At 38.4% G+C, this 13,518-nt stretch overlaps 1 protein-coding gene across 14 annotated transcripts in view; it reads right to left on the bottom strand.

The window, feature by feature from the left end:
• Positions 1 to 13,518, bottom strand: part of MYO3B (myosin IIIB) — a 427,138-nt gene that overhangs the window by 176,717 nt on the left and 236,903 nt on the right. The gene's annotated exons all lie outside the window — the stretch shown is intronic.

Here is a 13,518-nt window from a genome sequence, read left to right as displayed (position 1 = left end):
ATTCTCAGGTACATGAGCTCAGCCCCCATCATGTTAGAAAAAGACCAAATTAAGCTCAAAGTAAGCAAAAGAAAGGACACGAAAAATATCAGTGAAAAATCAATGAAACAAAATATGCAAACATTGAATTAAAAGCAGTTCTTTCAGAAGGTTAAAACTGGTAAACTTCTAGCTATATAGGTTGGGAGGGAAAGGAAAGAAGATACAAATTATATAATATTACATAATGTGTGATATTCTATAGAGTCAACAAATATTAAAGGGATAATAATGAATATTGTCATATTAACAAGCCAAAAGAAAAAAGCATGATCTTAATAAATGAGGAAAAACATTTGACAAAATCAAACATCTGATTCTATTAAAAAAAAAAGAATCTTCTCAACAGACTTATACAATAATTGAACCTCCTCAACCTGATAATGACAAACCTATGAAAAACCTAACATATTTAATGGTGAATGACTAAATGCTTATTCCCCAAAGATCAGGAAAAAGACAAGGATGTCCACTCTTACAACTTCCACACTGTACCACACTGTACCAGAGACTCTAGCCAGTGCAATAGGACCAGAGAAAGAAAGAAAAAGTATCTCTACTAAAAATGAATAGAATTGTCTTAATTTGAAGATGACACAATTGTCTGTGTGGAAAATCCAAATGTCAAAAAAACCCATATCGAAACTAATAAGTGAGGTTAATAAAGTTGTAAGATAAAAATAATATATTGTATTTCTATATACAAACAACTGGAAATTGAAATTTAAAATAATATCACTACAAATGTGAAATAATAGGGATAAGTCCGAGACTAAATGCGCAAGACCTGTACAATGAAAACTACAAAATACTGGCTAAGAAAAATTAAAGACAACCTAGTCAAATGGAGAAAGATGCTCTGTTTTTAAGTCAGAAAAATTAATACTGTTAATATTTGAGTAAAGTAGACTACCTCTTGGGCAGCCCAGGTGGCTCAGCGGCTTAGCATCACCTTTAGGTCCAAGGTGTGATCCTGGAGACCTGTGATGGAGTCCCACATCAGGCTCCCTGCATGGAGCCTGCTTCTCCCTCTGCCTGTGTCTCTGCCTCTCTCTCTCTCTCTCTCTCTCTCTCTCTGTCTCTCATGGATAAATAAAATCTTAAAAAAAAAAAAAAAAAAGCAGACTACCTCCATAATGTGGGTGGGCCTCATGCAATCAGTTGAAAGCCTTATGAAGAAAGGCTGTGTTCCCCTGGGGAGGAGAGGATACCACCTCTGGAGTCCTTTTGGACACAAGACAGTAACATCAATTCCTGCTGGAATTTCTAGCCTACCAATCTACCCTGTAGATTCCAGACTTGCAAGCCTCCACAACTACATGAGTCAATTTCCTTAAAATAAGTCCCTTTCTTTCAGTATTCTCTCTCTCTCTCTCTCTCCCTCTCCCTCTCTCTCATTTCTGTTTCTCTGGAGAACCCTAATACAGTACTAGTTCCCTTTTGAGTGGAGACAGAGCCAATGTTGGTGATATACTTCCTATAACGGTGCAGGTTGTTCTTTAGTAACTTCCTCTGTAACATTTCTTCTCCCTTTGTCGCTGAATTTTCCAAGTTTCGCACAGATGCTGGGGCTTCTGCACTGCACACCGGGGATCTAGGACCCCCTGTCCAGCTGTTCTTCCTCATGTTCACAAACAAATGTGCCCTGCCCTCTGTCAAAACTCTTCATGCCTGGGCATTCCCACAGGGCCAGCTGTAGAAGGGACTGGCTTTCTCTTCTAATAAACATTTAGATCCTGAAAGGAACTTAGAGTCATCAATAAAAATTCTTGTTTTGTAGAAAAGAGAAAGCCAGAGAGGAAGAATTGGCTGAAGGTAACAGAGCAGTAAGTGGAGGCTGGAGGCTTGCCCATGTCTTCTAACTCCTAAGTTTAGGCTTTTTTACATTCGCCTAACCTGTATCTACTCTTAGTTCATACTGTATACACCTGATAGTATCTGTGACTCTCTAAGAGGGACCTTTGGTACTCTAGCACTTTTCAGCTCATTGGAACTTGTGTCTATAGTGATCTGGAATATTGGCTTTTTGGCTTGGGAGAAGTGTTGATTTCCTACATCTGAATACCAGCTGTCATGTGATCCTTGACACATGTATGGGGGATCCAACAATATTCTATTTTGACTAGTTTATCAGTAAAGCATTGGTAGTTCAGTGGAAAACTATGTACACCATCTTTAGCACATCCTTTTGTGTTATCGGGTTCTAGCCCTGCTCATCTTCTTTGAGCTAGTTTGCATCTCTTTGTAAATTATGTAATTGATAGATACATAAACTCCATCCAGTCCAGTGATGATTTTGGCTTCCCACTGTGGAAAGCCCAGTTTTATCTCCATTTGCAATTCACCTCAACATTCTTTTAATTCATATAAAGCTTGCGCTATTTTGACTTTTCCTTTGAACCTATGATACTATCTACTTGATTCCCTCATCTCATATGAATAAAATAAATTCTTTAAACACATTCATCTTTATATCTCTATGTGAATCATGATGTTACCTTCTGAAAATTATCTTTAACAAGGGTAAGAAAGAGGTACAAAACCTAGGGTATAGACATCTGGCCGAAAGAAGCACAAACACATGGGCAGGTTGAGGGAGAAAGTCATCATATGTTTGTAGATCCATTGCTACCGAGCAATCCTAAAAGGTACTGATGAAAGTACTTGGAATATCATGAGTAAGGTGGACAATTCCCCTGCCCTCATGAAACATATATTCTAGTCAGGGAAACAAATATTAAGTACATAAAGAGCATCATTTTGGGTAGGGATAAGTGCTACGAAAAATATTAAGTCAGGATAAGGAAGTGGGGGGTTTATGGGTATATTTTGTAGTGTATTTTGGCAGGTGGCATTTGGCAACCAAGACAGTGAGGGAACTTAAGCCATGTCATATGAAGAACTGTTGAAAATACTGGGAGCATTGAGTTTAGAAAGGAAGACTTAACTGGGCCTTATAAGAAAGGAAAAAAGTTTTCCTAGATCTAGTCTCTGGCTGGGTCTAAAAATTAGACTGCCAAAGACAGATTAGCAGGAAAAAGCATACACAGTCAATTAATAGAAGTTTTACATGACACAGGAGCTTTCAGAAGGAAATGAAGACCTGAAGAGATGGCTAAACCTGGGTGTTTTAACGGTGGATTTGATGAAGAGTAGAGAGCCACAGAAAGAGGTGATAGGACAAAGGCAGGAACAAAATGTGGTAAATGGGGGGGAACTTAACAAGACTGGTCATGCAGATCCTTCTCTGTATCCATTGTCTTCAGAGATGAGGATATTTCTTTCCTTTTGGTAAAGGGAGGGCACCTCTCACATGAGGGTATAGGACCTGCTTCAGAGAATGGACAGAAAGTCCTTCCTGCTCATGTCATTTCGCAAATTCCTTCAGCTTGAAATATTCGATATGCCAAGGTATCATATTCTGTAGAAGTATGTCCTGAACCCCATTACCATTAGTCTCTTAAACTATGTCAGACCACCGGCATCAGATCTACTGAGAGATTTCATAAAAGATGTGGATTCCAGGTCATATCCAGACACAGAATCAGAATCTTTACAGCTGGGAATCAGGAATCTATATTTTAATAAGCTTCTATGGTGATTTTGAGGCACCATAGGGTTTGAGAACTGCTGACTTGGGAGGAACATGATAACTGACTCAAATAGAGAAAGGAGCCAATTTTTTCAAGACAGGAAACAACAAATGTTGACGAGGATGTGGAAAAAGGAGAACCCTCTTACACTCTTGGTGGGAATGCAAGCTGGTGCAGCCACTCTGAAAAATGGTATGCAAGTTCCATAGGAAGTTAAAAATAGAGCTACCCTGTGACCCAGCAATTGCAATACTAGTTAGAAGATGATTTTGGTCAAGGTTAGGAAGGACAGTTGTGATAAAAAAAAAAAAAAAAAAAAAACCACAAAATAGATTGTCTCAGGAGTCAAAGAGTGAATTCCTAGACCCCAGACTGTTCAAAGGGAAGTGGATGGAAGGTCAAGAATATTGCCAAAGAAATTCTAATTTTAGCTTGGTACTTGAATTAGATGGCCCTTTAGGATTACTTCCACCAAAGATGCTAAGTTGACTTATCTCTTGGCCTAAAGAATTGCTTCTCTGATTTTAAAAAATGCTCTACATCAGTTGGCATCAGGAAAATACAAATCAAAAACAGAATGAGATACCACCTTATACCAGTCAGAACAGCTAAAATTAACAGGACAGGAAACAACAAATGTTGATGAGGATGTGGAAAAAGGAGAACCCTCTTACACTCTTGGTGGGAATGCAAGCTGGTGCAGCCACTCTGGAAAACGGTATGGAAGTTCCATAGGAAGTTAAAAATAGAGCTACCCTGTGACCCAGCAATTGCACTACTAGGTATTTACCCCAAAGATACAAATATGGTGATCCAAAGGGACACCTGGCACTCCAAATGTTCATAGCAGCAATGTCCACAATAACCAAACTGTGGAAAGAGTCGAGATGACCATCCACAGATGAATGGACAAAGAAAATGTGAGATACACACACACACACACACACACACACACACACACACACAATGGAATATTACTCAGCCATCTGAAATGACAAATACCATTTATATCAATGTGGTTGGAAATGGAGGATATTATGCTGAGTGAAATAAGTCAATCAGAGAAAGATAATTATCATATGATTTCACTCATGGAATATAAGAAACAGCACAAAAGATCATAAGAGAAAAAAAAAAGATCATAAGAGAAGGGAGTAAAAACAATAGAAAGTCATCAGAGAGGGATAAAAACCATGAGAAACTCTTAACTATAGGAAACAAACTGAGGGTTGAAGGAGGGGAGGTAGGTGGGAGGATAGGATAATTGAGTGATGGGCATTAAGGAAGGCATGTGATGTGATGAGCACTAGATGTTATACGCAACTGATAAATCAATAAACACTACATCTGAATCTAAGTATGTGCTTTATGTTGGCTGAATTTAAATTTAAAAATATAAAACTGATGTGTATCATCAATACTATACTGTTACTGTAGCGCAAGTCTTCAGTTATTAACATTATAACTGAGTAAAATACAGGACTTAAAATTTCCCTATATAGTCTGTTTGGGGCTCATAGAATTTCAACTATGATCTCTTTCACAGGATAGTCTCCTCAACATACCTGAACAATGGCTCTCAGATTAGTCTCCTGATCAGCAGTATCAGTATTACCTGGAAACCTGCACACACAGCCCCCTACTAACCAAAAATTCTGCAGGTAGGGCTCAGCAATATGTGTTTTAACAAGGCCTCTGGAGATTCTCATACATGAGAAAGTTGAAGAACCATTAATTTATTAGAGAAGCAAAATCCCAGGGAAGTGAAGTGACTTGCCTACAGTTACACAATCCATCTGAGGAAAGACACTGGCTCCCATGTCTCTTCATCATCTTTTCTCTTTGTTAGGAATAAATGACTTTCTGGAGCACATCATGATCCCCTGAAAGTCAATTAATTGCAAAATCCACCCTAAAGAAATTCTCACACAGGTTTAATATGTAAGATAATTTGAGCATTGCTGGCAAACAACTGGACACAATATCAATATCCACCAATAGAAGAATGGGTACATGAACATTACCAATTTTAATAATGGAGTTAAAAATGAATGCATTGGGTAGCTCAGTGGTTGAGCATCTGCCTTTGGCTCAGGTTGTAATCCGGGGGTCCTGGGATCAAGTCCTGGATCAGGCTCTGTGCAGGGAGTCTGCTTCTCCCTCTGCCTATGTCTCTGCCTCTCTCTCTGGGTTTCTCATGAATGAATAAATAAAATCTTTTAAAAAATGCATTGGAGCTATGAAAGAACATAGATTTATCCCTAATATATACTGTTAAAATAGAAAAGGAAATTGCCAAATGGTATAAAATATGTGATTCAAGTTGACCAAAAATGTAGGGTTCTTTCCCTTTCTTGATCTTTCTCTTTCTTTCCCTCTGTGTGTGTATACAGGTATGTGTGTATTCTGAGAGGCTAACACTACCGAAAGAATAATAGTAACTACCAGGAAGGGCCACGATGCAAGCAGAATACTGGGAAATGGAATTTGGAATGCAGAAAAAAAGACTTAAGTCTTATATGCAGTATTTAAAAATTTTACAGGAAAAGTTATTCACACTTTATTTTTGCAATTGAAAGTTAATTTCAAACATAAATAAAAATTATTATGGTTTAATTACAATTTGCCTATATCCTGGTCAAAGAATCATGTATCTACTAATTTGATCACTATTGCTTGCACCTAAGTGGATATATCCCCAATTAGGCAGCAAATATATCAATCCTTTTCATATTTAAAAATATTCCTTGAAAAAAAATATTCCTTGAGGGACCCTCCATCAACATTAGTGACCACCCAGATTGTCTACTCAGATATCCAAAATACAGGACAATTATCTGAACAATTCAACCCATATAAAGAATTTTCTCTTAGGTCGATAATGGAGGGAACTGATTCTGGCTTGGATAATTTGATAATTACTCACAATTGCCCATTTCCCTTTAGTGTGTATGAAAATCCAGATTTAGTTTTTTAAGTTCTTTCTTATATTTACCATAAGCCCCTTTATTTTAATTTTTCCTTCGTGTTTGGCCTTCAGTAAAGACAGAACAGCTGGCTACCATCTGCTACCAAAAAAAAAAAAAAAAAAAAGAAGTAATTTTTAGGAAGACTCCTAAATTTGGGTCTTAGAGTAAGAAGTCAGACTGATCTGTGCTATTAGATTGCAGAAGTCCTGAGACTGTAAATTCCTTCTAATTCAATATTACTACAGCACTCAGCTGTAGGTACTTAATAAATGTTTCACATGCTGCTGCAGACTCCTCATAAGCTTTAAATGAGGACTGTCTTAAAAGACACTAAGAATTAAAGGTTGAGGCTGAGTTTATTCATTAATTAATTTGTAATAGAAAGCTAAACTTTATACTGATTAGTTTATTTTACAGTAAGAAAAATTATTAATTTTTCCCAGTCCATGATGCTCTGGGATGGGCAGATATTTAAATTGAACAGAACATGCTAGAATGGGTATGAGGTCAACTGCGGGCAGTGGTTTCCTAGGGCACCATGTTAGGGTAATTCCAGGGCCGCATCTGGGCATGAAGGCAATATGCCTTGGCTGAGGAGCCAAGTCTGCAGCTGGGGCTGAAGAGACATGGTGCTCATTTGTCATCTCTGTGCTAGGTTTCCTCACATTCACCTTTCTTGTCTTCTGCTTTCTCTCCTTTTCATTCATTATTGTCCTTATTCTTGTTTGTTTTTGCTGCTCCATCATTATCATTATCTAGCATAATGTAGTCCTACTAAATTGTTTTAAGGAACCTCTAAGCAGGGAAACAGAGTTTTAATTCAGCCACTGATTTTCAGAGTAAGCTGGGCAGCCAATCCCAAGGCTCCAGACTGGCAGTCTTCTCAACTGCATCGATAATGTCTAACACCTCTGGAACATCTTTCTTCTTGTTTTCCTTTGCTATTTCTTCCTGCACTGTTGCCACAGCATAGCCATTGCCCACTGTGTTCCTGTGTCCTCCTGGGTTGTTTCCTGTAACTAAATTAGCTCATGAGTCTGCCCACAGTGCTGAATTAGAAAAATCAGGAAAGACAGCCTATTATTATCATAACTGTCTCCACTCAGTACATTGGAGAACAGTGTGATTGATATTACCTCTTGTTTCAACTTCTCAAATCACCACTATAAATTTCAGGCTGAATTTGCAGAGCTATCAACTACAGAAATGATTTTTCCGATACTTGACTAGTGAAAGACAGCTGTCAGCAATGTGTGCTCTGTGAGAAAGGCAGGACCTTGAAAGAATGGGTTTTGAGATTTTGAATCATCTATAGCCTTAGGCAAGTTGAGAAGAATTCACAGCCTAGGCAAAGCCAATGTGAGCCCATTCTGCTCCCTAAGAATAGAGAGAGGAGGTCATAGAGACTCCTAGAGGTGGGACCTTTGGAGAGCTGCTTCGCTTCTCTAGCCTCAGCTTCCTCATCTATGAAATGGAAAGTTGGACCAGGCTACCTCCTAGAGGTACTCTTATAGTCTTTCAATGATACTACAAAAGGCGATTTTAAAGTTTTCTTTTATTTTTTTGTTTAGTGCACTAAGAAGATTATAAAAATGGTAATGTTAGAATTAAGAGAAAGAAGTCATCCAAGATCTCACCTACAGAAAAGGCATGAACACATACAGTTGGGGAGGGGTGGCCAACTCATTCCCTCAATTAAACAAAGAACAATGGGCAGGAATGATAGTATACAAAGACAGCAGTTGTTCGAGACCCCCTCCCAGAGAATGCCACCACTCTACTGCTGCCCTTAGAAGATAAATGCAGAGACTGTTCACATAAGCATGTAGTATGTTTACTCACAATGTTGAAGCTCGTCATTCTCTTCCTTACATATTCTCTCATAATGTGTCCCTCACTAGCATGCAAATCAATTTGTAGGGAATTAAGGATTCTGTTCACTTTGCTGCAAATCTACCAGTTTATCTGAATGGCACATTAGGATCTATTTTATGTCAGGCTCTCACGTATGTAGTTACAGGTAAAAACAAAGGAAATCCGGGAATGTCCTGTGAGAGACAAGGCTTGGTATCACCATCCTAGCTCCTGGAGGATTTGTGCTTTCTCAGTACTCAAAGAAAAAAGTAGAAGCTTTATTCTTTGAAAACTGAAACTTGGATTTTAGCTTCTCTGGAGATGTGTGGATTCTTCTGTGAGTTGGTTTTTCTCTCAATTCCTGTCCTATGAGCCAGTGCTAACCTTGGGTCTCTTCAAGGGAATGTCAGGGACCCTGTCTTCAGGTGAAGTTTTCACAGTGGTAACTGATGATATTCAGTTCATTTTGCAAGAACTAAAAGAATTTGTTGCAGGCTCAAAACTGCAAATATACCTTTCCATGGCAATGGAATTAAAGGGTTCTGAATATCTTTCTCGACTGTTTTTACTCAGGCACTTCTGTATTTGCTAATTCTTAAACTACAATCTTGAAGAAGCAGCTGAGTAGCAAAGAATTGTAGGCAACTGGAAGTATTTATTCAAATTCACTTAGCCTCTTGGTTATTCAGTCACTCCCTCCCCTCATTCAATTAATAAACAAGAGATTTCTTTTCTGTGATAAGCATAGTTAACATCTTTCACTTCCATTCTCACTTCTTCCTAGCTAAAAGATCAGTAGTTTTCCGTTGGGTGAGAATGTTCCCAGTCCCAGTCATGTTCCCTACTTTCTTTTTCTTTTTTTAATTTAATTTAATTTTTTATTTATTTATGATAGTCACAGAGAGAGAGGGATCCCTGTTCCCTACTTTCTTTTTTTTTTTATTATAAATTTTTATTTATTTATGATAGTCACAGAGAGAGAGAGAGAGGCAGAGACACAGGCAGAGGGAGAAGCAGGCTCCATGCACCGGGAGCCTGATGTGGGATCCGATCCCGGGTCTCCAGGATCACGCCCTGGGCCAAAGGCAGGCGCCAAACCGCTGCGCCACCCAGGGATCCCTGTTCCCTACTTTCTAAGTCCCTCTCTGTAACTAGGAATGATTACGTGTCTCTGTTTAAGCCAAAGAAATGTGAAATGGCTTCTGGGAAAATGTTTTCTTTCCCAATAAAGGGTGGGGCAAATAGAGCTGGCTTCATCATTCATCTTGCCCCTTTCTCCCTTTGAATATAGACATGATCTAGAGAGGCAGCAGCCTCTTGTGACCATGAGACTATAAGCCAACCCACATAAGTAAAGATTGTAAAAAGGAATGGAAAGAGGTCAGAAGGTATATTCAGGTCCTTAGTGACATCACTGAACAGCTGAACTAATATTAAAAATAGCTTACCTCTTAATTTCTTTTTGTGGGAAACTAACAAACAAACCTATTTGCCACTGGTTTTCAATTTGGGCAATTTGGCCCCCCAGAGGACATTTGGCAATTTCTGGAGGCATTGTTTTTACTGTCATGACTGTGGGTGGGGGGTGAGGTTATTGGCATCCTAATAGGTAGGAGCCAGGGATACATTATACTTTTTACCAGGCACAGACATAGTCTTCCACAACAAAGAATTATCTGATCCAAAATGTCAGCAGTGCTGAGAATGAGAAACCCTGGTTCAAGCACTGAAAATGTTTGTTATTCACAGTCAAATGCATTCCTGACTGATACATTCCCTCATTTGGGAAACACTAAACATACACCTTGGAACACACATTATATACCAAGCACGACACCAGAAGTGACTGAGTAAAAAATGTCTGGATTTCTAAACTCACTCCAGACCATCCACTGGCAAAAACATCTGGGTCTCAAAGGATTGCTCTAGTATCCAAGGAAGTCAATTCATCGTCTCTGGTGATGCCCTCAATGAGGAGTTTTGTGTGTCTTTTTTCTTAGAGTATAAATAAATAAAAGCGGTAAATAAAAAAAAGCAACAGGAATAAAGCACTTTTGTTAAAGGGGATGAAGGTTTGAGCACCTATTCTGTGCCAGGCATTCTACTAGAGGTATGGAAACATACATAAAGGCAGAGGTGTATATATGACTTTTTAGAAGACAATTCTCATGAGGGCACTTTGATTCTTCACAAATGTTCAAAAACAACAATTTTGTCCATAATCCTTGGCATTCACAAGGCTTTTCTGTAGCTGCTAGAGATTCTGGTACTACTTGGAAGGAGGTTATAAAATCGGGTAACTCATTCACAAAAAAGTCACACCAGAACTAATATAAAGGTCCTAATAAATGTGGTTCCTTTTTTTTTTTTAAGATTTTATTTATTCATTCATTCATAAGAGGCACAGAGAGAGAGAGAGAGTCAGAGACACAGGCAGAGGGAGAAGCAGGCTCCATGCAGGGAGCCCGATGTGGGACTCTATCCCGGGTCTCCAGGATCAGGCCCTGGGCCGAAGGCGGTGCTAAACCGCTGAGCCACCCGGGCTGCCCTGTGGTTCCTTTTAAAGATTACTCATTCTCCAATTCCTTGGGACATTACATTTCTAAGAAGGGTCTCTTTGCCACAAACATTTCAACGACTTGTTATTAGAATCTATATCTGAACTTCCATTTAAAAGCCTCAAAGTTGGGCAGGGGGTGGGGGTGACTGGGCGATGGGCACTGAGGAGGGCACTTGATGGGATGAGCACTGGGTATTTATGCTGTATGTTGGCAAATTAAACTCCAATAAAAATAAATAAATAAAAGCCTCAAAGTTGGTAAATTTTTGTCATGTACGTGTGTTAATTTTCAGAAACAGCTAAGATTGAGAGCCAAGTCTAATAGAAAAGGTGGTCACACTGGGTGTTCCCAGAAGTCAAATAAAATAATTGTGTGCTTAGTTCTGAAGGAAGCTCCAAATAAAAAATACTTTGAATAACAGCACGGTTTGTTGGAAATAATGTATGTTTGCTTCTGCATCTGCTGAGAGGATCACCTCCACCCTCAATGATTATGAAAAACTAATATCTATTCCATTAAACCAAACATTTAGACTCAAATTCTTCTATGTCACTGTATATTCTATCTATCCCACTGCCAGGGACTTCCACAAATTTAGAATACTTCAGTGATTTCATTTTAATTACAAAGGGAAAACATAGGAAGAGAATAATGAGAAATAGTAAACTATTGAAAGGGAAGATCTTAAAGAAAATTTAAGGTGTTATGTACATTACGGAGATCTCAAATAGTCCTAGGATTACAGTATATAAAATTCCACATGAAAGATAAGTAATCTTCTTAAAGTGGAAATTCCCTACATCATGAGGTGCAAAACTGTGAAGTCCTGGGTCAGGAGAGTGAATGTTACTCTGTTTAACAGATACTGATTTAATAGCTATTATGAATTGGGTCCTGGGAGATACAGTTCTCCCCCCTATGAGCTTGATTGGGGGAAGTGAGCCTTTCTGGAAGACTTAAAGCCTACTAAGGCCAAGGAATCTGTATGTAATCCATGAAAATCTTCAAGATGTGGGTTCTGTGTATTCCTACCTTTTCATGCAGACAAGGAAATATATTTTACAGAAATGTCAAGTTACTTGCCAAATACTATATCCAAAAGCAGATCAGAACTCTGAACTCATTACAAAATTGCACTATTAAACTTCAATAATTTAATAAACAAATTATAAGACTTTGAATTGAATGTGCAGTCCTATTTTATAGACATTTGCCAGAACACAAACACACACTGTCCTATGTTCACCCCAGTAGAGACTTTCTGCTGCCTATACTTCAGAGCCCAGTGACCATGAAGCCAATTGATATTCAGTCATTTTCTGTGATGTCCCTCAACAGTATGACTTCAGGAGGTTTCAGCTACCTGCCTAGCACTGCCAGGTGACTTCTTTCATACCTATCTGCGAAGAGATAAATACTGCCAACTCACCTGGCTCACTGATGAGAAGGTGTTGGGAACAACCTCTCTCCCACAAGGCTCCATAAATGGAAAATAGGAAGAGCACTTCCAAGTCATTTTGCCAAAAAATTAAAAAATGGTGGATTGAGGAAGCAGTTTAGGTTTGGCCAAGTGGCAGATTTGGGTGACTTGGGGAAATACTTTCCTACTCAGGAACTCTACAACATAATGCCCCAAACACTGTCTTTCAGGATTCAGTCCCAAATGCCAGAAAATACAAAAAGGTAAAAAGTAACATAAAACAAGTCTTTATCTTTTATTTACCTCTACCGGATAAACCCTGAATGACTCCCCTGCCTTTGATTGTCTTGTCTGCATATTTCCGCTAAGAGTTTACAAAACAGCACTCCCCAATAGGAAGATAAGAGGTGCACCTATTTGTTGAATAACATCAAGGAAGAAAACTGCTAACTCATCCATTTTGTTGTTAAATTGCTCAAAAGGATCAAAATACCAATTAACTTGCTGGCTCAGAAATCTTTGATACCTTCAGATTTACTGACATTTTGAAATTCTTGTTCATACTTGCCTAATGGCTTTCTGATTACGAACAAAGAAGTGCCAATCTGTTTAGCATTTGACCTGTTTTCTTAAATATTTTTATGTATTTCACACTCAGTGGCTAAAAATACTTGACTAGTCACATTCATGTGCTAAAATAGTCTTTTTTTTTCTTGTTCCACCTCCAAATTTAAGAGGAAAAAGAAGCTCAAAGACACTTCCTTTTTAAAAGCCATTTTGTTATTTTTAATTTAAAAACTCTCACTGCAAGGAAATTTTTTTTGCCCTTTCTTTTCCATGGAAGGTAGTGGCATTTGGAAGATTCGATGAAGCAAAATACTGTATTAGAATTCATTCTTCCAGAGAAAAAGTTGGAAAAATGACCTTGGGCATAAGTTTCAGAAAGGAGGTAAAAAGAAAACTGACGGGGTGCAGATTTTATAGTGGGTTTTAATTTTTCTCTCTGGACATCCTCAGATAGCAATGCATCTCACAGGTGGCTTTTTGTTAACATTGCCCTCTATTTCCTCTCAGAAAATTTT

Source organism: Canis lupus, chromosome 36, assembly GCF_003254725.2.
Source record: "Canis lupus dingo isolate Sandy chromosome 36, ASM325472v2, whole genome shotgun sequence".
Taxonomy (NCBI): Eukaryota; Metazoa; Chordata; class Mammalia; order Carnivora; family Canidae; genus Canis; species Canis lupus.
The sequence above is the reverse complement of the archived record's forward strand: the minus strand, read 5'-3'. Positions and strand labels throughout refer to the sequence as shown.